General features: G+C 39.6%; 1 long non-coding RNA gene across 1 annotated transcript; it reads left to right on the forward strand.

Moving 5' to 3' along the window:
• Window positions 1-10,615: 10,615 nt before the first annotated feature.
• LOC127479176 (uncharacterized) lies at window positions 10,616-16,662 on the forward strand. The gene is made up of 3 exons (XR_007907485.1): window positions 10,616-10,689; window positions 15,317-15,393; window positions 16,599-16,662. It is a non-coding gene; the product is annotated as an uncharacterized LOC127479176 (long non-coding RNA).
• The last annotated feature ends 8,873 nt before the right edge of the window (window positions 16,663-25,535 follow it).

Here is a 25,535-nt window from a genome sequence, read left to right on the forward strand (position 1 = left end):
TGTTTAGCTAAATGATATTCAAACTTGAAAGCAGGTGGGACTTTTTGCTACGGATGAGTTTCTTTCCCAGCAAACTTAAGAATATTTAAAAAGTCTGCTTGTGATCGTAATGTATTTGCCCTGAAAAAGTGGAAATGTCTATTTCAGGAGTTATTTTCTTCATAACAGTGACAGTTTTTAATGTGCTCCTTTTTTGTTTCCCTTGAAGCACATTGTAACTCATATTTGTCCAGCTTAAAAAGGCAGCTCAGCATAAAAAAACCTATATATAAATTCCCCCTTTTGAAGCTGCCTAAAAAGAAAGCCTGGAGCAGTCATCAAATGAAAAGATGCATGAATTTTAATCCACTACGAAAGTACACCTTCACACTTCAAGTGATAATTTATTTTTACTCAGAGGTCCAGCCAAGCATATCAAATGATGTGAGGAAATGTTAAGATAAAGCTCCTGGAAGCTCTTCTCTGTAAATGTGGGCTCATTTCCTTCTTATGCAGTTATTTCTGGGCCAGTAATATGGCAAGTAATATGGCTTACAAATAATTGCCATTATAGTGGCATAAACAAAGGTCTTTTTATGAGATACAAGAGGAGAAATTTTATTTCACTTCTGCTACTGCAATGTCTTAGACTGTCTCAGCATTAAGAAATGTATATAGGCTGTCATTAGGATATGTATGTAGGCTGTCAGCATGTCTCCATTGCCTAAATAAACATTAATGTCCTTAACAAAGCAGTAATAGCTCTTAGTACCCAAGTACATTTTCTTCTTTTTAATTTAGGTTTTGAAAAACAGGCTAAAAATCAATATTTAAAGTTTTTTGAGTGTTGCTTTGGGGTTTTTTTGACTGTTTTGTCACACAGATGAAACCTTCAAATGAGACTTCAAAACTGGCCTAAATTCAGATATATATGGTATAATGTAAAGAGTTCACCAATTAAACCATAGAAGAGTTGCACTTAGTCTTTGTTATGACACCAGACCGAGGCATTTTCCTGTCAGACCATTCCTGGCCAGTTCCCAGCAATAACTCAATGTCCCCTCGAGGTGCTGGGTGGTTGTGGCCCCAAACAGTTGTGTTTTGTTCAGGCAGAGGAGATGCAGTGATAGCAGATTATTGCACCAGCTGGGGGATGTTCAGCCCTGGGCTGCAAACCCAGTTGTGTAAATCAAGCTGGAAATTAAAGCATTTAAATCTTGTCAGTGGGCTTCAGACACAGAACCTTTCATGGAATGCCATCATCTAAGCAATGCTCATGGGAGGTTTTGGGGAGTCCAGGCCAGGCGTTGGCTTTCTCTTCCTGGTGTAGAAGTTGTCACCAAAGTCCTGCTCTGAGTCACCTTCACAAACACAGAACACCGTCGGGTTTCCATCTGAAGTGCTTTGATACCTATTTTCAAGATCAGTTTTTGTAATTCTTAAAAATATATTGGGGTTTTGGTAGCTGAAATGGGGAGACCTGGATGGTTACCAAGTTTGTTCAGTTGAGAAGCTCTTGCAGATCCAGATTCCCCTGTGAAATTAGGAAAGCCAGATTTCGACAAGGCAGGCCACCCCCAAACCTAATTAGTGAACTGTGGACTTAGATAACGTGAGTTTGCTATGGGAAGTTTCTTAAAGGTGTTATAAATAACATTTTAGGTGATACTGACACCTTTTAAAGATGGAATTATAAGTTTGTGAAACTCAAAAATGAGGGCAAATCCAAATGCTTCCTTGGACACTTTTGCTGTTTGATTGAATCCAGAAGCATCCAGAGCATTTCTAAAGTAGAAAAGATGCAAAAGAATTTGCCTTTGAAACTTACTTTATGTAAGAAGACGTAATTTTATCTGTATCAATTGTATTTAAAATATTTCAAATACTTCTTAACATCTATAAATAGTGTTTTAAACTTTTATAAACAGTGTTTTCTACATTGCTTTATTGTTACTAAAACCAGAATTTAGTTTTTCCACTTGAGTATATTTAAACAGTACAATGAATATGTTGAAATGAAGACTTTAAAGATTGATGGGTATCTGTGTCAAATTATATGTATTTTTACTTGTTCATTGTAATGTGATCTTCTTAAAAGTTTATGGAGTCCAGAGGGTTAAATTACAGTTCTAAAACTTGAGAGAACTCACAAATCCAAACTCAGAGTCTGTTTACAGTAAACTTACAGTGCTTTTGTTTCCTTTTTGCATCAGGATGGCTCCACATCTCAGAAGAGATTTGCCAACTGGAAATAGGGAAAATATTGTATTTATTTCTTAATCAAGTGTGCAAAATAAAAGCAGCAGGCTTCAGCTGGAACCTGGGGCTGCACTGATGCTCATGTGAGAACAGAAATCTTTTCCTAGAAATCCCTGGATTTCAACTTCCTTTGATACTAAAAAGAAACATAAATGTTGACAAAGATAAAATGATGTATTATTTAATTAATCAAAAGGGACATTGAACTTTGTAGTTTCTTAGTTTTTACATTAAAAAAATCAAATAATTCTTGCAGTGTGTGGCAGCTCCTTGCAGTTTGTTGGGTCAGTCCTCAGCTGATGACACCCTGAGAGGTTTGGATTGCACGTGGCCCTTCCTGTGCAAACCTGGGGCAGCAGAATGTGTTTGTACTGAGAACAGTTTAGCAAAGAGGAATAAAAGCAAAGCCAGCAATCAGTGTAAGAGAGATGGCTTTGCTGGTAGGTCTCTATCTCTTGATTTTTTAATTCTGTGAACCTTCATCTTCAGCAAGAGACCATTTGTTGTCTCTGTTTTCTTACCTGTGACATCGAAATAAGGTTCTAGAGGGTCCACTTGCAGAGCTTCTGACTGACCCTGTCTGGACAGAGACAGATTTTGGGGGGTTCATGGTTCCTTCCTCTCCATGTGTGGAGGAGGAGGTCCCAAGTTTCAAACTGGATTTTGACCAGGGAAGAGTTTTGGATATGAGTTCACAAGTGTGGGGGTGTGAGATCCTAAATGTTGACTGAGTGTAAAAATGTTAAGGTTTTATGCTTCTCTGCAGTTTGCTTTCAAAAGCAATCTGGTGAACATGATTCTCAAAACATTTTTAATAACATTCTGTACCATAAGGTAAAAATGAAGTGTATTCCCTGCCAAATAATTACATTTTGTCTTTTTGCTTTTGGCTGGATGAAATAACCTCTCTGTAGCTGAGCACTTGTTAAATTTTGTAGTGTATATTTTGCCATCTACAGGAGTCCACCACTCTTATCATTGAGACCTTCAGTGGAACATAAACTTTGCTGTTAGAGCTCCATTGATGATGGTCTTACTTTTTAATTAGATTTAACCGAGTCTGTAGGTGGCATCTTGAATTTTCAAGGCTTTTTGGTTGGAGAAGAAGGGTTAGAAGTGCAGTAAAACTAATCAGTTTTAACATCTTTTGCCAGAAATCTCTAACTTTTAACTGAAACCAGAAAGTATTTCCGTTGGTTGTGGTCCAGAATGAATCATGTTCTCCACAGGAAATCAGAGCAGCTGATTTCTGTTACAGAATTATCCCCAGTGCCATGTGAGTTACGTGGTAATGTCAATATGGTTCTGTAATAAATGAGACTACTGTTACCAAACACAAAGGTCTGGGCAAATAGGTGCTCCTAAAAGCAGTTTGGAGATAATTTATGATCACTTTCTGCTTGAAAATATGCAAATTAGCAAATGGATTTGCTCACGCTGGTGAGTTTGGCAGTGTGTGGAATTATGGCATGATTTTTTTCATTCATACCCACTTGTATGCATTTCATAAGAACACAAAGCCAATACCTTTGTAATATATAGATACTATAACTAGAATAACTTATTCTGAAAATGCTGATAATTTCATACTAAAGTGTTCGGGTTTTTTAGGGGGGAGCACTTTTGAAATCCTTTAGGATGCTGAGCAGTCTTCAGAATAAAGAAATTCCCTAATGAATCCCATATATGTATGAAAAAATAAGAAAATATTGAGCAGAGGTTTGATTACCCACATTATTTACTGATCAGATTCCATGTATTTTAGAAGTTCTGTAGAGTTAGATGGTTTAGGTTTTATTCAGATGACAAATCCCTTTGAAACAAACTAGGTACATTCTTTACAATTCTGGTATTGGGACTTAGAACCCCTTTTTGTGACTCTTTTTCCACATATAGAAATTCTTGCTGTACTTACCAGCAGATGTTGGCTACCAAGCAGAGCTTCCTGAACAGTGCATTTGGTGTGCTCAGCCCTACCATGATCATCAGCAATCAGGGTAAAAGCAAATCTGTGCTCAGTTATGGAGCTACAATGCATCTTTCTTAAAGCATCTTTTTAAGGTTACCTGTCCATGGAAGCTCTTCAGCTAAGGGGGAAAAAAAGAGAAAAAAAATGTATTCTCCAAGTTCTACTGTGTTTTTTCTTATGGGGTAAGAGAATTGATGCCACAGCAAAACTTGGGTTTTGAAGCCCTTCAGCCCACTGTTGGTTTTTAATTTTGTTGAGAACAGAAATGAGCAGAATACAGTCTCACATGCAAAATATTTATAAAACTAAATTGATGTGGTTGAACTTTGGTAATACAACTTAAAATAATTTTCTACCAGTGAAAATAGGATTTCCTTACCTTCTCCCACTGCTGTACCTCCTAAAGAGATGGGTGAAAGAAAAATATTAAGCAATTATTCATGACCTGAGCATAGAGCAGGCAGAGACTCCACTCCTGTGCTTAAGGTAGAATGGAAATGAAGGAGTTTGTGATGGAATGCTGCTCAAATCCAGACCTTGTGTCTGCTCTGCCCTGCTGCCCTCGGGGAGGTGACGCATCCTGGGAGTCACCACAGCCTTTGGTTGGAGCATCGTTTGTAAAGACACACGAGGTGGATTGAGGAGAAGGTTTATGGGTTATGTTTTCCAGGGCACTGAAATGTCTTAAATTTCAGTTCCTTCCTAAGAAGAGGCTCCACTTGGGGTCATGCCAAGCTCTCTGGTTTCTCTGGAAGGAGCCTGCAGGTTAGGTTTGTGCGGGGCTCTCTGGCTGAACCTCACTGTCTGAACTGAGCCAGCGCTTCAAACACCACCTGAGGAAATACCTGGTGTGACCTGGTAGCAAGCACACTCTATTCCTCAGTCCTTATGGCCCAGGGTGGTTTCCTGGCTCAATTGCAGCCTCATTCCAGAGCATGTTCAGAGAATTCCCCTCCCACGAGGTGTGAGTGTGAGGGATGATCAACATTGGCATCTGGAAAGGCTCTTTCTGACAGAGCAAGGAGCATTTTCTGTTGAGTCACAAACAGAAGTAGGCATTGTGTCCAACTATTAAATCTTTAGCAACATAAGAACCCTAAAAAACCAAAATCCTCAATATCACTCTTGTCTGGCAAACAGGTAGACAATGCCCTCCAGAGCTGTGGGCAAGTTCTTAGAAGTTCATCCTTTTTCCATCTGAATCCTGACTCAACTTATGTGTGGCCGTGTTAATTTTTTATTTTTTTCCTAGACTAAGTGTCTTAAACCTGTGTGTCTCTCTCCATGACATTCATGTGGTGGATGTTGAGAAGAGATGGGTTGTAAAGAGTTCTGGGATAATTTAAGGCTCACTGGAAGTGGCTTTTGATATCTAATCAGATGTGCCTGATGCTGTGCTTTAGGGGCAGGTTCAGAAGTGTTTCTGTAAGAATATGGAATGTGGGCCTTTCCACTTAAATGGAAGATTGACTGCTTATTTCTGTTACTTAATCGCAGCTTAAATTGTAAAATACTGGATTTTATTCCTTTTCCAATGCAGTTTTTCTTGTTAGCTTGAGAGATGGATGATAGAAACACAGGACATGGGCAAGAAGGGCTAAAAGTGACCACTGGCTTTATGGAGACTGAGCTCTGAATAGATGTTTCATTCAAAGCAGTCCCACTGCTGTGGGTTGTACATCACACCAGGAGGAAAACAATGGAATGAAACACTGGCAGCAATAATGGCAGAGTTATTATAGACTCCACAGCTGTAATCCTCTGGAAAGTTTCATCAATTTGCAATGAAGCAGAGGTTTGTGCTGTGATTTTCTTTTCTAGTTGAGTTGGTTGCTTCAAAGGGTGAAAGAAATCCTGGCTTGTTCCCTCTGAACCATGTCAGGGACAAGTAATGGAAGGATAGTACGGGTTATCCCAGGCTAATTGGAGGCTGGGATGTCCTCCCTATCCTCCAGGAGCTGGAGGCTGGGATATCCACAGCACACAAGATCCATCAGCAGACAGAAGCAGGGAAAAACCCATATTCTGAACTTGTAAAACACAGAGCCTGTATTTGCAAAGAGCAGTGACCTTACATGGTATTTCTCAAGGGCTGTGTGAGGTTCTCAGTGAAGATGAACCCAGGCTAAAGAGAAGGAGGTGGCAATAAATAGCTAAAATTAAAAACTCTCTGGTCTCAGAAAACTAGCCACATGGTTAATGCCTGTCAGTGACACTGATGTCAAGGGAAGGACTATAAAAACATGGTAAAATAACTTAGATTTAACAGGGTAAGTGAAATGTATTTTAAATACATCAATGATTTAAACAGCATCATTTTTACTGAAACTGTTTTAGATAATAAGTGGTTATAAATAGTTGAATTTCTTTGGTTTATTAATATTGACACACAACAGGAGGAGCTGCCTTGAGTGGCTGTGCCAGAGTGTGGCTCTGGCTCTGCTCTGGCCCATGTGTAGCTGGTTTGAGTTATGCAAAGACTTGTGGATCAGACAGAAATGTGAGACAAAAAGGAGGGCATTTCCATTAGAAAAACAGCAGAATATTCAACATCAAAACCTGAGAACCAACTACTCAAGTAACTGCATAGTCTAGTGTACTCTGCCTTGGAGTTGGGGGATTGTTGGAAGTTGATATTGAATGTTATGCACTCTCCACTTATCCTGAGTTGTTAATAAAAGGGAATCAATACTTGCATTATTATCACTGTTGTTTGGCAAAAACATTCTGACAAACTTATGACTCTTTTATGAAAATGATTCCTTTGTTGCCTCCCCAATAAATTATTCAGCTTCTGGAGGGGCAGGGGATTTCAAGAGGCATCTCAGTATTTCATGTTGCTGTTCTTTGTTGATTCCCATGACAGCCTCTTTGCTCTAAAGCAACTAATTCTCCTACTTAGGAGATGTTTAATTATGAATTCCCCTGCGTTCTAAACTCCCCAAAATGTTGTGCTTAGTCCTCAGCACCAGGGAGGACTATATTATTTTCTGATTCTCATTTTCTTTCCTCACAACATGAGCTGCTGAGGCTGATTATCCAGGTCCCAGTGTTCATGAGGCTCTGGGACTGTGCAGCACAGCCCACCCCAGACACTGAGCTGCTGTGGGTTTGATACCCACAGGAATGAGATCAGCACCACGTTTGTGCTCCTGGACTGTGTTTGCTGCCATGAAAAAGTTCAATCCTCAGTCTGGTCTGAAGCTGCAGCAGAATTCCTGTGGCTTCAGTGGAGAGCTGTGGCATAGAGACTTGAGGGGACATTTTAAGAAACTGTACCTGTAGTGTTTGTTTGGCTTAATATAATGTTCTCCTAAGAACATACTTTGAAAATCTGAAGTTTCCTTTTTTCATGGCTGCTTTTTAGGATTAAACCTTAGACAGGAAGAGGAGAAACAACCCCTAATACTCTGTATCCAGGTATTAAAAATAGTTATTGTAATGGAGCCTGGGTATGAGTTAAGGTTTTCATTTGTTGGTGAATTGAGTTATATATACTTCAAGGTTGAATAAGGATCACAGGAAAAACCCTTGTAAAATTACAGTATAATTTTTTTTTCATGTTACAGAATCAAGACTTCCTTAGATGTAGGTGTGATTTAGTAAGCTCTGTAACCCTCCTTTACCATTCAGGTACTCTAAGTATATTATATTCTTTATGATTAAAGAAATATCTCACCAGAACTAATAAAAAAAAAGTGAAGAAAAGGCAAAAGCAATGAGAGTTTAGAACATACACAATAGTGAAGATGTATCTTTATTGGTCCAGTTCTAGAAAAGAAATTTTTAACAGAAGAATTCTTATTCCACTGAGCCTTGTAGGCAGGGCTTTTGGTTTCTGTTTGTTGGTTGGTGTTTTTTTAGTAATTTCTCCGTTGTAACAATCCCACCTGTGTGGCACCAGGGGTAGTAACATCCTCCCTGCTCCTGGTTGAAAGCTGAGCAGCAGCCACATTCCATGGCTGAAACTCTACTGAAGCTTTAAAACAGTATTTCTCAGTCTTCATCAAGCCATGATGGAACCTGTTCCCTTCAGGATTTGTTAAATCCAGGAGTTCCATTTTCAGAGGGCAGAGAATTTGTGTTGCAGGAAGGTTGTAAAGAATTTGGAATGAAATGATGCAATGAGGCCATTGTGGAAATGAGGATGTAGGAGCAGAAGAGAACAGGGCTTTGCAAGGCAGGCTTTCCTATTATTTCTAATAGGATTTCTTAGGCTTAATGGGTCAGTAAAAAATGAAAGCACACATCAAGAATGTCTCTGTGTATCAAAAACTGACAATTCTGCAGCCCCCAGTCCTGGAAATATTGTTGACCTGGAATTGGAAATCTCTCACCAGCTCCCTGTTGTTGAACACTGAGCAAAAAGGGCTCCAAAAGGAGCATGCAGGGGATCTTTTTTACTTTAAAGACAAGATGCATCAAATGAGTTTATTTTTGGAGTTGAAGGTGAATCCTTACTGAACCACAATTATGCTGCTAAATTTAATAAGTGTGCACTAATAACTTTTAGGTTGTCCCAAAGATGAGAGTTTTGTGCTGGGTTTTCACACATTTAGGTTCTCTGGTGCAAGGAGCTGACTGTCTCAGCTGATGACAAAGGAGGAGAGCACTGCTCAGCTCCTGTGATGATGTGGGAATAACATGCTTGCAATTCTAAAAGATAAAGATCTTGTGTTTTTAGGGGGATAGACACAGAAGGAGGGTGGAGCAGCAACGACGGGAAAAAAGACAAGCAAGACAGAGTGGCACAGCACAGCAGGACAAGGTGACTGTGGGGAGGGTAAGAGACTTGAGGAAATGTTTCTTACTGTTCCTGTTTGGACCTGGGTTAGTGTGGCTTCATCCCCTGAAGCAAAGGTGCTGCTTGGTGTGCAATGGGTGTCCAGTTTGTTCTCACATCATCACTCAGACTGTGACAAAGGCAGGTTTTGTTTTAATAATAAATGCATGATTAATGTTCTTGTTTTGGTCATTAACTAATCTCCAACACCTGCTGAAGTGGAGTGTTTTCCCTGGCTGTTGTGGGGATGTGTGTCCCTTCCCCTGAGGTCACTGTTCAACCAGGGGAGCAGGGCTGGTGCCTTCAGCCCAATGGCCGTGGTGTCCTGGGCTGGCTGTTTGGAACAAATCACCTTTTGGCTCAATACAATATTTTCACAAAGCAGACCTTTCTCCTTGATTAAATTAACTCCACTTTCATCCTGGTGAAGCTTTCTATAGCTATTGTTTATGTCAGAGGATTTAGACCTTGTCTTACTGTCCCAAAATTGACTGCAGTGTAGCAGTTATAAATATAATGTCAACCTGAGTGCCTGGAACAAGGTGGCACCTCAGCAAGGAGCTGGAACTAAATTTAAAGCAGTTTTATTACTTAGAGTGGACTTTATTCTATAAGAATAACTTTTTTTAATAACGATTTTTAAAGGCTTTATTGACAATTGAATTGCACTTTAAAAGCATTAACTGAAACATAACATAATAAAAGTAGTTCAGTTATGAAAATAACTATTTTGATAAAAACTGGTGCATCTTCTTAGAAAGCTGAAAGGCTAAAATTTGTTGTGATAATAAAATGCTACAAGTTTCAGATGAGCTATTGAGACACTATGACCTGGGCTCAGCTGGCATTAAAAAGTGCAACAAAGAGATTGTGGAGGGAGGAAAAGAACAGGAAAATGAAATATCAGGGACTGCTATTGTAGGAAGGGGTTTAAGCAATTTGTAGATAGCAATGTGCTCCTCTCAACATTCAGAGCCACATGATTAAAAGGTTTTTTATAATTGTCTGAGAAGAATCTTTCTTCTAGTCCCTTCAGTTTACCCTGCTAAACCACTGCTGCTGCAGCCACTGGAATGTGTCCAAATTTGGAGCCAATTCAAATGATCCTCCCACCCCAAGGTTACAGGGGGTTTGTGCCTTCCCATTCTCCTTCAAACCAAACTAATCCAGGACTGCAGATAATACTTAGACCTGTATTGCTGATGAATTTCTAGCCTCCTATGTTACAACTATTTTCAGATTATAAATAAGATTGCAGTTTTATTTTTTATCATTGGGAAAGGGAAAATGCTTCTTTCTGGGAGAAAAATCTGCTGTGCCTACTATGACAGGTGTCAACTGCCTCTGGATTTCAAGGTTATGACAAGTAATGTTGTATTGCATTAAACCTTCAAATCATTTACTGTTATTAATCTAAATTATACCACATATAATCTCCATAGGAACTTGATTTGTGCTAAACTGCATCATAATAAAAACCCCAAACTAACAAACATCCAAAGCACACAAAACCACACAAAAAAACCCAAAAACCAAACCAAACCAACCTCAAAACACACACCAAAAGAAAAACAAACCCCAGAGCCCTATATTGGATTGCACTGGTCAAAGGCCACTGGTGCTGCCCTCGTGGAGGGGGTGACCTGAGCTGGTTCCAGTTCCTGTCCCAGTTTGCTTCAGCAAAGCCAGCTGCTGAAATGTGAGTCATTTTCCATTCTTCTGCTTCTTGGTCATGTCAGGCAAAACACATTATACATTATAATTTATGAGTAATAATGTTAATTGCAAGCTCTGTGTAATTGGTGTGGTTCAAATATCTGCTGTTAATTGTCATCTGCTATCGGAGTCCTGACTTTTCTGAACAGCCATAGAATTTGATTTTTAATTACTAACTTACTGCTGCCATAAATGTCCACAAGTGATTTAGGGATCACAGAATGCCATACCAGCTTTTGACAGGTTGTGGGGGTTTTTTTCCATGCAAGTCCTTCAGCTTTCTGGGGAAAATAACTCCAGTAAAACCAAAGCAGTACTATGAAAATATATCAGTTACAGTCACACTGGAGTTTCTGTAAAAGGGATTCTTTATTCTGCCCAAATCTTGCATTAAGAATGAGGTAGAGATGCCAAAACAAATTAATTAAGAAATACGTGTTTCTTGACTTTTAACTGGTTTCTCTGTCACCAGGAAACCAGTAGGTCTGAGAATTCATACATTTTCCTGATGGAGGGGTGGGGTTGTTTCTGGTGGTGTTTTTTGTCATTTTAATTAAATTTAACTGAATCTGTATTTGGCAAAGCCAAGAGATTGTTGTCAGTAGCAGACTCAGAGTCACTGGTGGCAGAGTGGGCTGCAGCTTGCAATTTTAAGGGTACATAAACCTCTGGCTGTATTCCACAGTTGCATTGGTAAAGTGCAGACCGCAGTAAAACCTCCCTGTTGCAGCATAAATATGACATGAAAGTTGATTAACCAGGTTTATGTTGTTATCCAAGCCTGCAATCCATCTGCAATACAACGACAAAAATGAAAACTAAATTGTTCAGAAGCAAAATAGTGAACCTAGATTAGGAAAAGCAAAGGTTTAGACATTAAGTTCCCAGCAAAGTGACCAGTTTTTTGTTCTATGTGGAGCTTTGCTTCATTTTTTTGTGAAATAACTGTATTGGATTGAGATAATTATCATTGAAAAGATGTTTGGTCCATCTGAGTGGACACACATGAAGTGTGGTAAAACCTTCACATGTTCTGGGCTTGTCCTGTGTGTACTCATCTGGAGAACTGGGTGAAAATTGGAGTAGACCTGGATCTCTGAGATCTTTATTCTGCCATTTGTAATGTTCTCAAAAACACTCCCTGTCCATGAGTTACATTTGGAATCAACTTTTTCACTTGTGCTGATATGTTTGAAGTTGAACCTCGGTGTTCCAGGGACTTTATGGATCAATGTGATGGTAATTAAATATTCCAGATGTCGATGGGATTTGCAATATGGCTATTTTGGAAAACCAGTGTTTGAAGATGAATCTATTATTCCAAATTCTAGTATTGAAAAGGTGTGCATGTTGCTGAGGCAGCAGATGTGCCACCATGAATGAATGAATTTGATGTGTTTATACATTGTAAAAACATGAAATTAAAGAGTTGTCTTGCTGACGTGGGGCCTTATTCATTGCAACATGGACTCAGGAGACACCTTTCCCCTGGATCAGAATTAATCCTGATTTGTGTCTGCTGCATTCTGCTGCCTGGCCTTGCACAGCTTTGTCTCTGATCAATGTGGGCAGAGCAGGGTGTGGCCCTGGAGCAGCTCAGGAAGTGCAGAAGTTGATGGATCACAGTTCCCTGGGCTGTTGAGGCCCCACATCTTTTCCTCCCTCCAAATCCTGCATAACTCCCCCATCCGGGTTAAATCTGCAGCACAAAATCACTTTGTTCCTAAAGAAATATGATTTTCTGTTCCCAAATGGATACTGTGTTAACTATTTTTTCATCTACTTCTTCCCCTTGGCCCCCTCTTTTTATTTCATTTGAATAGCATGGCTAGTTTTTCAATCAGTCAAGTATGATTAAACCTAAATTCGGGGGGACCTCTGCTCATCATTGCTGTTATTGTAGCAGGTCCTCTCCACATTGATGCTTGGCACAAAAAACCAAGAGAAATTGCCTGTTTTAAATAAGTATCCTGTTTTTTATGGAATCAGTAACTAGAATCTGTGCTTACCTCCATTTATTGCTGAATGAGGTAAATAATGTGCTCTTGTTTTCTCTTGAGACTCTGAAATTAAGCCCATTTATGTAAGATTTTAAACTAATTATAGGTGCATAATTCTGCAACATATGAAAACAGAATCTAAACAAAACTGATGGGGAAATAGAAGTTTAATTCAAGCCCACATGAGCCATTATCAAAATTTCAGTGGAATAGAAGTTGGTCTGAAAGTATGTAAATGGCTGGTTTTATTCCTGCCTTTTAAATTAATATTATGAATATGAATACCTTTATTTAATCAAGCTAATTGTGTCTGGGGAATGTGAAACATTAGGTAATTTTAAACCCAAAATGACTGTCCATGCTGCACTGACCAGTTGGTTGAGTTAAATACAAGATCTCACACAGCCCAGGAGATGGTGGCTCTGACAGCAGGGCCGTGACAGACACTGCAGGGTCAAGGCCACGAGCTCTGCATGTTGAGACACAACAACATGTCAAGATTTACTGGTTTTCATTAGGGCTTGTAAAAAAAAATTATAACGTACCTTATTACTTCATTTTTATTCTGCTAATTCATTGCTTTTAATAGATGTGATAAAAGTAATTCTATTTTTAAGGTTGATTAAAAATCAAAATTTGTATTTACTGAGACGAAACCAGGAATTTTGTTTTTATCTGTTTATTGAATTAATACTGCCTTTCTGTCTGGAAGGAGTGCTGCTGTAAAAGGGATCCTCACCCAACAAACAGGAGTGGAGGATGTTTTTAGACTGCCTCGTAATTTTCAGGAGGAGTGAGAGGCAAAATCATATACCCTGGAAAGAAAACCTTTGCAGCAAGGAAATCCTGATCCCAGCCTTCCCAGCGAGGCAGCTGATCCAGCACTGTGGGCAGCACAATGCCTGTTGGCTGTAGTGACACAAATTTGATTCCAGGAGCACTTCAGAAGCATATGCTGATATTTGGTGAGGGAGAATGGCTTTAAAACATCCTTTGGAATGAGAAACTGTGGAATTGTTTTACTTCAGTGTGTGTTTGCAGCATTTCTCAATCTACATCCCATCCAGGGTGAAGGGAACAATTCCTGTGTGTGAAGATGAGACAAATGGCTGGGAAGGAACTCAGACAGGCCAAGTGCTCCAGGTCTGCCTCTCCATCCTCAGGGCATCCTTCTCCTGCACCTCCCCTCTGGCTGGACTGCAGGTCCCTCTGGGTGCACAGACATTCCTCCTGCCCTGGGGGTTCTCACACACCCAGGGTGTTCCCATTTGTGGAATAAAACCACACTTCCTCATTTTGAGATTTGAAAGAGCACAGGAGTGTTTTGCTGATTCTTTGTGCAGGAGGAGCTTGTAAGAATTAGTCCTTTAAGATCCTCGTTGTTCAAGAGCCAGGATTCAAACAGAAGGATCTGTTGGCTCAGCCCTGCTTTCCTCAGGAGATGTTTGGCATTGCAAGTGCTGCTGTTTGCAGTTCAATTGCCCTCTTTTGAGGGTGGTCTTTCTGCGTATGAAATTACATCTCAGACTACAACATCAAAAGCATACATAGGAGTGTAGAGGCACCACTGAGGGAAGTTTTTCTGTAATTTAAAAGCATGAGAAAGCACCTTTAGGTTGTTATGAACTAATTTCATTTCAGAGAATAAGTTTTGAAAAGTGGGGACCTGTCTGAGAAGGAGCTCTGTGTGTGTGAAGTGTTACATCAATGGAACACCAAGAGAAGAGGAAACACTCAGTGTGGTTCTATTGGGTCAGATATGGAAGAAAAGTACTTACTGTGCTGGCAGAAAAAAGAATCACAGTTATTATCTAGGCCTTCTGTAGAATCTCTTGGTCCATACAGGATAATTGAGTGTTCCTTAAAATATGTGACTTTGGTTTTTTCTCTAGTTGCTCAGTTCATAATCTGTATAAGTAGTTTGAAATCTAAAACCAAAACCAAAAAACCACAGCAGCAAAACATCCACCAACATTTCAGAAAAGTCTGTTGGAAATAAAATGTGGAGTGAAATAAAGCCATTCCTTTATTCCTTTAGAATTCCTTGGTTGTCACTGTTTTCTTCTGAAGGTGCATTCTTGGCTTCAAGACTTTGAATTTATAGTAGAATAACAGCAAAAATCTAAGATGGATACTAAAATAACCTGATTTATCTTACTAGTGATCCTACGGTTGGCACGTGGCACAGTTTTGTGTTGTGGAATTATTGTCAGATGTACATTTCTTAGGGGTTTTGTAAACTGTAAGATGAACTAAACCAGAATTTAGCAATGAAATTATGTGGATTTCATTTTAAGTATTCCAGAGCAGCAGGTTGGAGCCTGGTGTCTGTGAAGAAACTTAACAGCAAATAGAACATGAGAGAGGGGGTGAGGAGGGAGTGGGGAGAGGGAAAAGGATGCAGTTGTTTTGTAGTTTTGTTGCCCTTTCTATTTAGCAGGAGTTGATATGTGACTGTAGATATAGCACAAAAAAATCTCTATTTTAGTAAAGCTTTATAAAATAAAAGTACAAGTTTAAATGGCCAATTGGAGACTTTAAACACTGACATTTGATGTTTGATGATGGACATTACAATTGTTGGATTATTTGCATTTTCATTATTTGTAGAATGACTTCATGGCTTCCAGTGATCTTTCTCTTCAGTTATGGGCAAGACTTTCATTGCAGTGATGATGTCATGTCAGGTATTGTTAAATAAACTTCATTTTTATTCATCACTGTAGACTTTCATACAGTGATGGTTTTCCTTTCTCTTTCAGCTTCCCACATTTATACAGATCACAGGAGAGTTATCTGGATGAAATTATATTTAGCATTTGTGCTCTTAACACACTTTTTTGTCAAGGCCACTACCATATTAATGATGACCCCCTTATTTAATAGTGATTATAATTGATTTCTCACAACCCTTAATGCCAGGCTATGATTAGGGAATGATCTATAGCCAGCTCTTCCTCATGGTGAGAGCTTTCATCAGACAGTGTAAGATTTGAGTGGAACTGGAGGAGTTTTATGCTATGAAGCCTTTATGAATATTAAAAAAGAAAAAAAGAGTAAAATGTGATTATTTTGAATGACTCTACTGACAAAACATTTAGTAATGCATGCTGCTGTTTGTGTTATTGTATCTTATTGTATTATATTGTATTATCTCTAAATGCCAGGCTGGGTTAACAAAGTAGAAACCTACAGTGTGACTCCTCTTTCATGGTTTATTTCCTGTTACTTAATATTTTCCTTGCCCTTGATAAGGCCATGCTCATCTCTGCTCAGATAGTCTCTTCTCCAAAGGGAGGACACTTGGGAGAGGAATGAGGATGAGAAAGACTGGGCTTAACTAAGCTGGGACTTCTCCCCCAGGACTTCAAAGTTCTCTGGCACATTCCCACTGCTGGAGAGGTGGCTGTTGGCAGGTTTAGACAATCCAGCACTGGACATGGTCAGAGAGAAAGGACTATCTTTGGATCAGGAGCCCAAGGAGGAAGGACCTCTCAGCCTTCTGAGCACTATTCTGCTGGGTGGGGTACAGAGCAGTCGTGGCCTTGCCTTGCTTTGGTCTGCTTTCTCAGGTCTCGCAGTTTTTCTTCCCCTGGAGGTGGAGCTGGAAGTCCCTCCAGTCTGATAATTCCAGAGTCGGTGCTGGCAGTGTGAAACAATCTTTTGCAAATGATTTAATAAATGAGGAATCAAACCTCTGAAGAAAGATCAAAAACTGTAGAGGAAATGCAGAGCAGCAGGAAAAGCCCAGAGCTGTGACCTACTCTCTTGTTCCATCACGTTCCACAACCTCCAATCTCTCTTTGCAGGATTTCTTTACTTTTTATTACTTTTTTTCCTTTCTCTTCCTCTATGACATAGCTTGGCTAATTCTACTTTTCTCTCCTTTCAGCTCTACCCTGTTGGTTGCTGTTCCTTCCAGTTGGTTCTTCTTGATGCTCAGATCCCACCTACCCACAGCAAGATCTACTTACATGGTTATTTACAGCAGATTTTCCCTTGTAAACATACAAAATGTAATTGTTTTTCTTGTTTGCTGTGCTGCCTTTGGAGCAGTGCTGCTGTCTGGCTTTTAAGCCTAATGTCACAGTGCATCTGACAGCAGAAATGAGAAGGAATGATGTAAAATCTGAGGGTTTTGTTCAAAATATAATATGGATTTGGGAAACTTCGATGTGAAAGAGGTTTCTTCTATAATTTAAATCCTTAGGAAATAATATTATCTGTTTTCCTGCTTTTTTAAAAAAAATAAATAGGTGAGTTTGGGGAGAGTGCTGCAGCACAGAGAAGAAACTCAAAATTTATTCATTAAACATTCATTGGCAACATGTTGAGGAATCAAAAAGCTGCTTTTTTTTCATATTCACTTTCCTCACTTTCTTTTTTTAATAGAAACCTTGTGAAACAAGGACAGCAGGGTTGTGTGAATGGCTGCCTTGGGTGGGAGCTGAGGCACAATGAGCAGAGGTGGGTGGCAGGACTGGTTTATGTCATTGATACTCATATTTCTGTCTGTTCTTTGGAGCTGTGGGATGTTTTGTCTCAAACGTGTCTCTCCCCATCTTGTCTGTCCTCCCTTCCCAAAGGGAGGTGGGTGCCATGGTCCTGCACTGCCATTCCCATGTTTTGTGCCACATCCCAGCCTTGGGAGGGGACCAAGCTGTCCCCAGGGAGGGGTCCAGGGCTGTCACTGCAGCTTCCAAGGGAGCCAGTCTGGGGTCATCTGTCCAGGCTGGGATGTGTCTGACACAGCCTGTGGAAGATCTTGGGCACACCTGCTACAATGCCATGAAAAATGACCATGTCAATGGGCAGTTTGCTGTGTCAGATGACCAGGAGTCTGTTCTGCAATTAAAGCACATCCAGAGATCTGACAACTGTCCCTGCCCACTGAACACGGATCCTTTTGAACTGTCCAGCTGTTCATCCATTTGCTTATATTTTAAATACATGAATATGCATGGCCATGAAGCAGAAGGAAAAAAAATCCTTCTTCAGTCCTGTTTCACATGTAACATCTATAGATACATGTGTTTCACCACAAAAGCATCCTGGGCTCATTTTTCATACATGAATTTTTTCTCTCTGCTGTTCCAGTATTGGAACTTCATGATAAGGTGGATTTCTGTGCACTTGCAAACCAGATTTGGGCAGAGCAGTTCTCTGTCTCAGCCCTTGAGATTTGGATTTCTGTGCTCTCAGCAGGAGTGGATGAAAGATCTAATTGGGTCCTTGTAGAAAGCAGCAACTTTATACAAGATCGTATGGAGAGTGATAAAAATTTCATTCCCAGGCACTTTAAGACCGTACAAGAATTTGGGTATCTGTCATCTGTGTTTTATTGGGTGACTTTTGTGATTTTTATTTATATTTTATTTTGAAATCATCGTGGGAGTGTTGCTACAATGAAGGGCTCGGGGAACTCTCATCTCTCTTTATAACTGCACATAGCAGGAGGTACTAAAAGGGACAGTGTGAAGAAAGCTTTGAAGAATCAGAGCCTCAGTTACTTCTTTCTTTCCAAAAAAGTCCTGAACTTGCAGCCTGTCAGTAGAAAAATGTGCTTTCCAGGGTGTTGTGTTATGGAACAGTGATGATCTTCTCTCAGTGCTGAGGAAAGTGTCTGAACCTGGGCAATATTGCTCCTGCCTGGGAAGAGAATACTGGAGATATAAAACATGGGAATGACAGGCAGGGAACATGTGGAGGGATGTGATAGGGTCTGACAGAGACAAAATGCACTCATCTTCTGCATCCCCATTATTTATTTATGTATTTATTTTTAATTTCTACCTTTTGCTTTGTTTTTTTTTTTCTTGGATATTCTCCAAAAAATAGACTAAAGTGGCTTGTAGCTCTCCCAGTTGATATTTATGAGCATATTGAAATTACAGCATGTGAGGAATCACATCTTGAAGGGGTCTGTTGTGGGATTCAATAGGAACCATTATAAACAATCCTTCATCTTGCCCTTCTTTTGTAAGTTACTTGCACCAAACAAGCATTATTTGAAAAGGATCTTTAATAGGAAAAGATTTATATACAAATGCAAATTTGCAGTGTACAAAATCTCAAATAAAAATGTAGAGTCACGAAATTTTAAAAAATATGAACCAAGTGTGTTCGTTTCAGAACATTCATTTACTTACCATGGTTTTGCACAGTTCCTGTTGTGTACAAGCCCTGCCTTCTTGAGAAATCAGGGCTATGTATGAATTTTTAAGTATTACTTTTTCCAAAAGTACAGAATAGTGCATATTGCTTTATTTCCTCCTTGGTATCTTCATATTTTTTTCTTTATCCAGTGATAAAACTGGAGAATGAATGTGGATGTTAACAGTGGAGGGAGAGCAGAATGATTTGGTCCACCAGAGTTGTTAAATCAGAGAGATTCATATTTTTGGTTCTGCTGGTACTGAGAAGTCGAATGCCAAGTATTTGAGCTGAATAGGTTTTTTTGCCAAGTATTTGAAGTAATTTAATACTTAAAACATGGTAGATCTATATTATATGTCTACTATATATATAAAATCTATATAATTTTATATAGATTGCATTTGTATCTAATGCAATCAGAGAAATACAATCCACGACCAAACTTCCCAGCCCATTAAAGACTCTTTTAAATGTTCATTCCTAAGTTAAAATCTACTTCATTGGTGCAAATAAGAGTAAATGTAGAACAATTCTCTGTTCTGGATTTGTTTTGTTCTTTTAAATACATTATCCTAATCTCACTAGGATAGTAGTTTAGCATGAGAGGTCAAGTTCTAAGAAAAAAAATCATCATTTAAGGGGTTTGGAAATAAGTTATCAGCATGTGGATATCAATGTCAACAGCAGGACACCGAAGAACTAAAACAAAGCTCTGTGCTGTGGAGCTTTCTGGAATTTGCAGCAGGACCCAGTGGCAAGTTGATTATTAGGATGAATTTGTGGAACCCTGGAGATGTTGAAGGCAGTGAAGGCAGTCCACAAAGAGTGGAATTTAGTCTGGATCTTCCTTACACTTCTTACTTTGAGCTGTTTTTCCTGTGAAGCCACAGATGGGAATAACAAGCTGCAAGAGAGAAGGACAAACCTTCATCACAGTTATTGTGCCCTTAATTCAGACATGTCTGGATCTGAGACAATTATGGTGGAGGAGGTGTTTCTCTTTCTTCAAGTAGTGTATTTTTTAATATATAAAAGGAGATTATAGCAAAGATAGCACTGTTGAAAAATAGCTTCCAGATCAGGTCTACTGCTCCCAGTCCTGGTGACTTATTGGGATCACATTTTCATTTACAGTGGATGGAGAAAATGCCATGGAGACAATTGTAGGGTGGTTGGGCAAAAGGCTGATGTGAAATGATGTGATGAATTCGAGCAGGAGGATGATACTGAAGGTCTGTCAAGGTTGCACTCACGCTTTTTATTTCATCTTCATATCAATTATAGTTGGCCCTGTTTAAATAGAGGGCACAGTAATATTATTTTGATAGTTTGTTCAGTGCTTAATGAAATCTGTTTCTATTCTATTAGAGTTGTGTCTGTTACAGACTGAACACTGTGAGTTATCTTTATGAATTAGTTTTCCTTTTCTTTCTCATTAATAACTATGTCTGTGGCAGTTTGTTTCTATGGTAATGTTTGTGGTGCAGCTTTTTCTTTTGTTTTAAGTAAAATTTTGGAATGCTTGTGGGGACAAACACTCTCAGAATCCCATATGAGACTTTTCTGCAGGAAGATCATAAGATTTGACTCCAGAGGATGAAATAATCAGAGCAGCGAAGCCATTGTCATACAGAAGTTTTGTTTGACAAAATTAACAGGAAGGTCAGATAAATTTACTCAGAGTGCTTGGAGAATAAATTGATCAAAGTGTGGCTTAAAGGATGACAATTTTTTCCTTCTGAATATAAACCCCTTGGAAATGCATATCCATCACCCGTTGCACAACAGGAATTTTGCTCCTACCTTGGAGCTAAAAGTGGTTTGGAGGACAATATTGCTTTTGCTATTTAGAGCCTGTACAAACCTTCTGTGGACTAGTTCCAGGGAACGGGGGGAACAAATGTCTCCTCAGCCAGAGCTGGGTGTTCCTACAGACACAGGAGATCACTTGTGAGGTACTTTGGGAATTTCCAGCTACCTGAACAATGGAAAAGTCATTGCTTGGAAAAGAATTAGAAAATAATAAAAACCTCAAATGGTCAAGGTAACCAGCCTTCCCCCACTGCCATGGATTTGGGGCCAGTTTAATCCCTACTCTTTACAGACTATTTTGTTCAGTCCCTAAAATTCCTCTGCATTGATGTTTCAATATTATAAAATCTTCTCCTTCGAGCACCAGAAGGCCTCAGGTTGTATATAAGGATTTGTACAGACACATATGGTTTTTCAGGCCATGTATACTATATTTTATGCAGATAAGAAACTTTTAAGCAGGGATTTTTGCACCTTTCCTTTCTTCTTCTGTTTTCCCTTAATATGTCAGGAAATTTTTTATCCCAGTTTTTCTGTGGAATGGGAAACTCCAGAGAAACAGATTCCTCTTTAGGGGGAGCTGTGGCAGAGGAGGCAACCACTGCAAAAATGGGGTTTGCTGTTAGAAATGAAGCTTCAGTGTTAAATTATGGAACAGATAACACCACTTGATAATAAATACTCAGGAGCGATTTCATAATAGAACACAAATAAGAGACTTGTGAGCTTCCTCTGCCTCATTTTCATTAGTGCAGGGTTTGTGTTACAAACTCAGGAGCTGGGGCTGCAAACTGAAATATGGGGCATTAGGAACAGCCCCATTTGCATTTGCACTGCAGACACTAAAGCTCTGCTTAATGTTCTTATAAATTGTGGGCTGCTCTTGAGAAGCCCTTTAATGGAGCCAGAAAACTTCAGATGACTTATCCCTAATATTCAGAGGATGGCATTGTATCAAGGAAAGAAGCTTCTTAGTGCAGCCCAGTACATGGATTTGGTTTTGCAAATGGCCCTTAAACCCATGTTCTTGTCCATAAATTACAACAATTCTTACTGTAACCTTAGTGGCACTACTTTAATGGGAAAAAAATAAAAACCTTGCTTACTCAGAAAAGATTTGGAGATATGTGCAGATAAGCACACACATATATATGGGGTTTTTTTCCTTTTTTTTTTTTTTTCATTTTAGTTTGGTTATTTGGTTTGGGGAGATTTTTGGGTTTTTTTGGGGGGGGATTGTTTGGTTTTGCTTGGTTTTTTTTTTTTTTTTGTTTGGGGGGGTTTATTTGGGTTTTTTGTTTGTTTTGTTTGGGTTTTTTGTTTGGTTTGGTTTGATTTGGTTTTGGTTGTTTTTTTTTCTTGGACCCATTCACTAAGGAAAAAAAAATATTTTGGCCAATTTTCAAAATACTCTTGCTTCAATAGAGATTTGTAGGAATTTACTTACTGCTCAATATTCTTGTAGAAAGAGTTAACATTAAAAGTATAAAGATAATAAGTAATACACCATCCTGTCAGCATCTAATTCAGAGAATACTTGGTGGCTGGAAAACAAGATTTCTGATAACTTCTAAATTGGTTTTATTCTACATCAAGATAAAATAAGCTTTTAATTTCATTTATCTGTCAGTGAAAAGGCAGATAATAAAAGCCCCAGAAAGTCAATAAGGCCACTGATTGAGGCTTCAAATGTTAGACATGCTGCTTCTAATTCTTGCCAGGAAACGTGGTCAAATCCTAACCTGACTGTTGGGCTGCGGGCTGTTCTGGGCTTCACTTTTGACTAGAAATTCTCTTGGAGCCTAAGGAATTTTACAGACAAAAATGGGGTCCATAACTACATTTCTAGGATATTTTTTTCAAAACTGGTTTTTGAAAATGTTGATTTTTTTTTTTTTCTCACCATGGAAAATGGATTATCGAAAAGTTCCTGAGTAATTCCATTTAGTGAGACTTCTTAAAGGTCATAGAATTGGGAAAGGTTGGAGAATTAACAGAGGTTTGGGTGGGAATAAAAAGGAGAAGTTTTTTCTCCAGTCATCTAGGAACCAACTGGTCAATTGTCTCTATTACTGTGCATTAGAGAGCGATAAAATCCAGTCTGATATGCCAAAGGTGCATTTTAGGTGATGTGTAAATAAAATAGTTCCATGTAGATGTTGGGAATTTGTGTGTTAAAAGCCAGAGTTTTGAGTATTGAAGGTCCTTCAAATGTAATAGTTTTACATTTGAACATGTCGTACTTTGTGCCAACCCACACACTTTGAATGCCAGATACAAGACTTACAAGACTAGTTTAATGATACTTACTTATTTCTGTATCTAGTTTGGGGTTGGTTTTGTTTGGGTTTTTTTAAACAAAAGCAAACCCAACAGCAACAAAAAAACCTCCATGGAAGCAACATCATTAGCAAATGAGACAATGCTGGTGTGATAGTGGAGCATGTTCAGGGGAATATAAAAGAAGAGAAACTGTCTTCAAGGCATTTTAAGGTTATGAGTATTTAATTTTGTTTCAAGTGGACATGTTTTATGTTATGACAGGGGAGGCAATAACCAGAAAAACCCACTGTGGCAGACAGACCTGAGGGACTATTTACAGGTGGGACAGGACAGGGCCTCAAACTGCCAGAGGGCAGGGTTAGGCGGAATATTGGGTAGAAATCCTTCCCTGTGAGGGTGGGGAGGCCCTGGCCCAGGTTGCCCAGAGAAGCTGTGGCTGCCCCATCCCTGGAAGTGTCCAAGGCCAGGTTGGAGGGGGTTTGGAGCAACCTGGGCTCGTGGAAGGTGTCCCTGCCCATGGCAGAGGGTGGAACAAGATGATCTATAAGTTCCCTCCCACTCCAAACCATTCTGGGATTCTATGATTCTACACTAGTTCTGTGGTCCCCCAAGTTCATGATCCATGTGTGACGAAAGACGGGACAATTCAGCTCTGACAGAAAATTTTAAAATAAATTATGGTTCTCTCTTGGAGTCCTGAGGAGTGATGGTGTCATCCAAACTCTGGATCAGGTGTGGTGTCAGCCAGGGCAAGATGAGCTCACAAAGGGCAGAGGGACAAGGAAGGCTGTCCCTGGTTATTCCTTCATGGACCTCTGTGTTGCTACAGCCTCTCTGAGGGTTCTTGGTTGCCCCAAGTGTCTTGGTTGTTCTGTAATGGATTTCTGGGCCCTTTGCCTGAAAATGCTGTCTCCATTTAGGTCACAGAACCACAACCAGTCTGTCCTTTTTGTTGCTTTTTGTCAGGTTTGGTTAGAGGTTGTTTTTAACAATGGATGGTTCCAGCAATTCAGGGCAACCCCCTTGAGCCCCCATGTGCTCCTTGCTTTGTACTGAGAGGAGTTCAGGTAAGAAGCCCTCAAAGTGTGGGTTAGATAAGATGCTTCCTTGGTGATAAGCAAAGTGTTGAGGCTCTGATGCTCTAATATAGTTGATGAAAATCTTGAATATTTACTCTTGTTTATACATTATCTGAGTTTACTCAGCCTGACATCTAATTAATACTGTGCTTCATGAGAGTTTGTGTTGTCCTCCATCAGCGTTCAATAAATTTTTAAAGGCAAATCTTTCCTAATTGGCAGTAATGAGCCAGTAAAACATATATTGGATTAAGAAAAGACAGAAACCCACAAGAGCTCCCTAAGCAGTTTGATCAGTAAAGTTCTAGTCACGTAACTCCATCATTTCAATCCTGATAACTGGCCCTGGGTTCTATATCTAATGGGTTTTGTTTCCCTCATGTCATGACCAGCTATAACTCCCTGTAGCACTTCATCTCATGGGGTCCCAGAGCAGAAGTCACACCTTGAGATGATCTTTCAGGTGACTCAAGCAATGCAGTTATCATGATCTCTTTTTACCAAATTTAGTTGTCAAAGCACACTTATGCTTGGAAATTTGTTGGAAAAGCACACACCTTTAAACTTATGGACCATTGTTAGACACCTTGATCTAACAAATTTTCCAAATGATTCCTGGGGTGACAGTGCAAGGTTTAAAGCTCAGGTAAATTTTATGGTAGATCTACACTTGTTATAAGGTGTCAAAATCCTATTTGTTTATATGGACTGTGGTGATTTTTCTTCAGTTGCAGGTGGCTGAGGATCTGTGGGTAAAGAGAGGTCCTGGGGGGTGGAGTGGGGAGGAGGAAAAGCTTAATAGCTAAACAGCTTCTGAAGTGGGTAACTGGGTAAATTCTGCTTTCTGCAGGCCAAGGCCAAAAATCCCAAGTCATCACTTCACTCCCATAGGTGAAGAAAGGAGGATTTGGCCTTCTATTACTATCAACCTGCACCTCAGGAAGTCTTCCATCATTCCCTTATCACCATTGGTGAATCAGAGCTCAAATCAGTCCAGCAGTGTAATTACCGAGGTAGCCTCATCTTCACGGATGGTAAGATTGATGGGGAGATAGACAACAGGTTAGCAAAGGCATAGAGAGCTTTTGGAAAACTCCATGAAAGAGTTTGGTGAAATAAACACCTGAAGAAAGTACAAAGATCAGTGTTTACAGAGCCATTGTGCTGTCTACTCTCTTATATGGATCCGAATCATGGGTCATCTACAGCCACCACCTGCGACTCCTGGAACGCTTCCATCAACGCTGCCTCCGAACAATCCTAAACATCCCCTGGTCAGATGATGTGACCAATCCCTCTGTTCTAGAACAGGCAGCAGTCACAAGCATTGAGGCCATGTTGCTGAGAACACAGCTGTGCTGGGCAGGGCACATCTCAAGGATGAAGGACCAACCACCCCCTCCCTAAGATCTTGCTTTATGGTGAACTTGCCACCGGCTGCCGCAAGAGAGGAGCCCTGAAGAAAAGATACAAGGACTCCCTGAAACAACATCTCAGCC

Source organism: Manacus candei, unplaced genomic scaffold, assembly GCF_025592945.1.
Source record: "Manacus candei isolate 608988 ecotype Guabito, Panama unplaced genomic scaffold, ASM2559294v1 h1tg000065l, whole genome shotgun sequence".
Lineage (NCBI taxonomy): Eukaryota > Metazoa > Chordata > Aves > Passeriformes > Pipridae > Manacus > Manacus candei.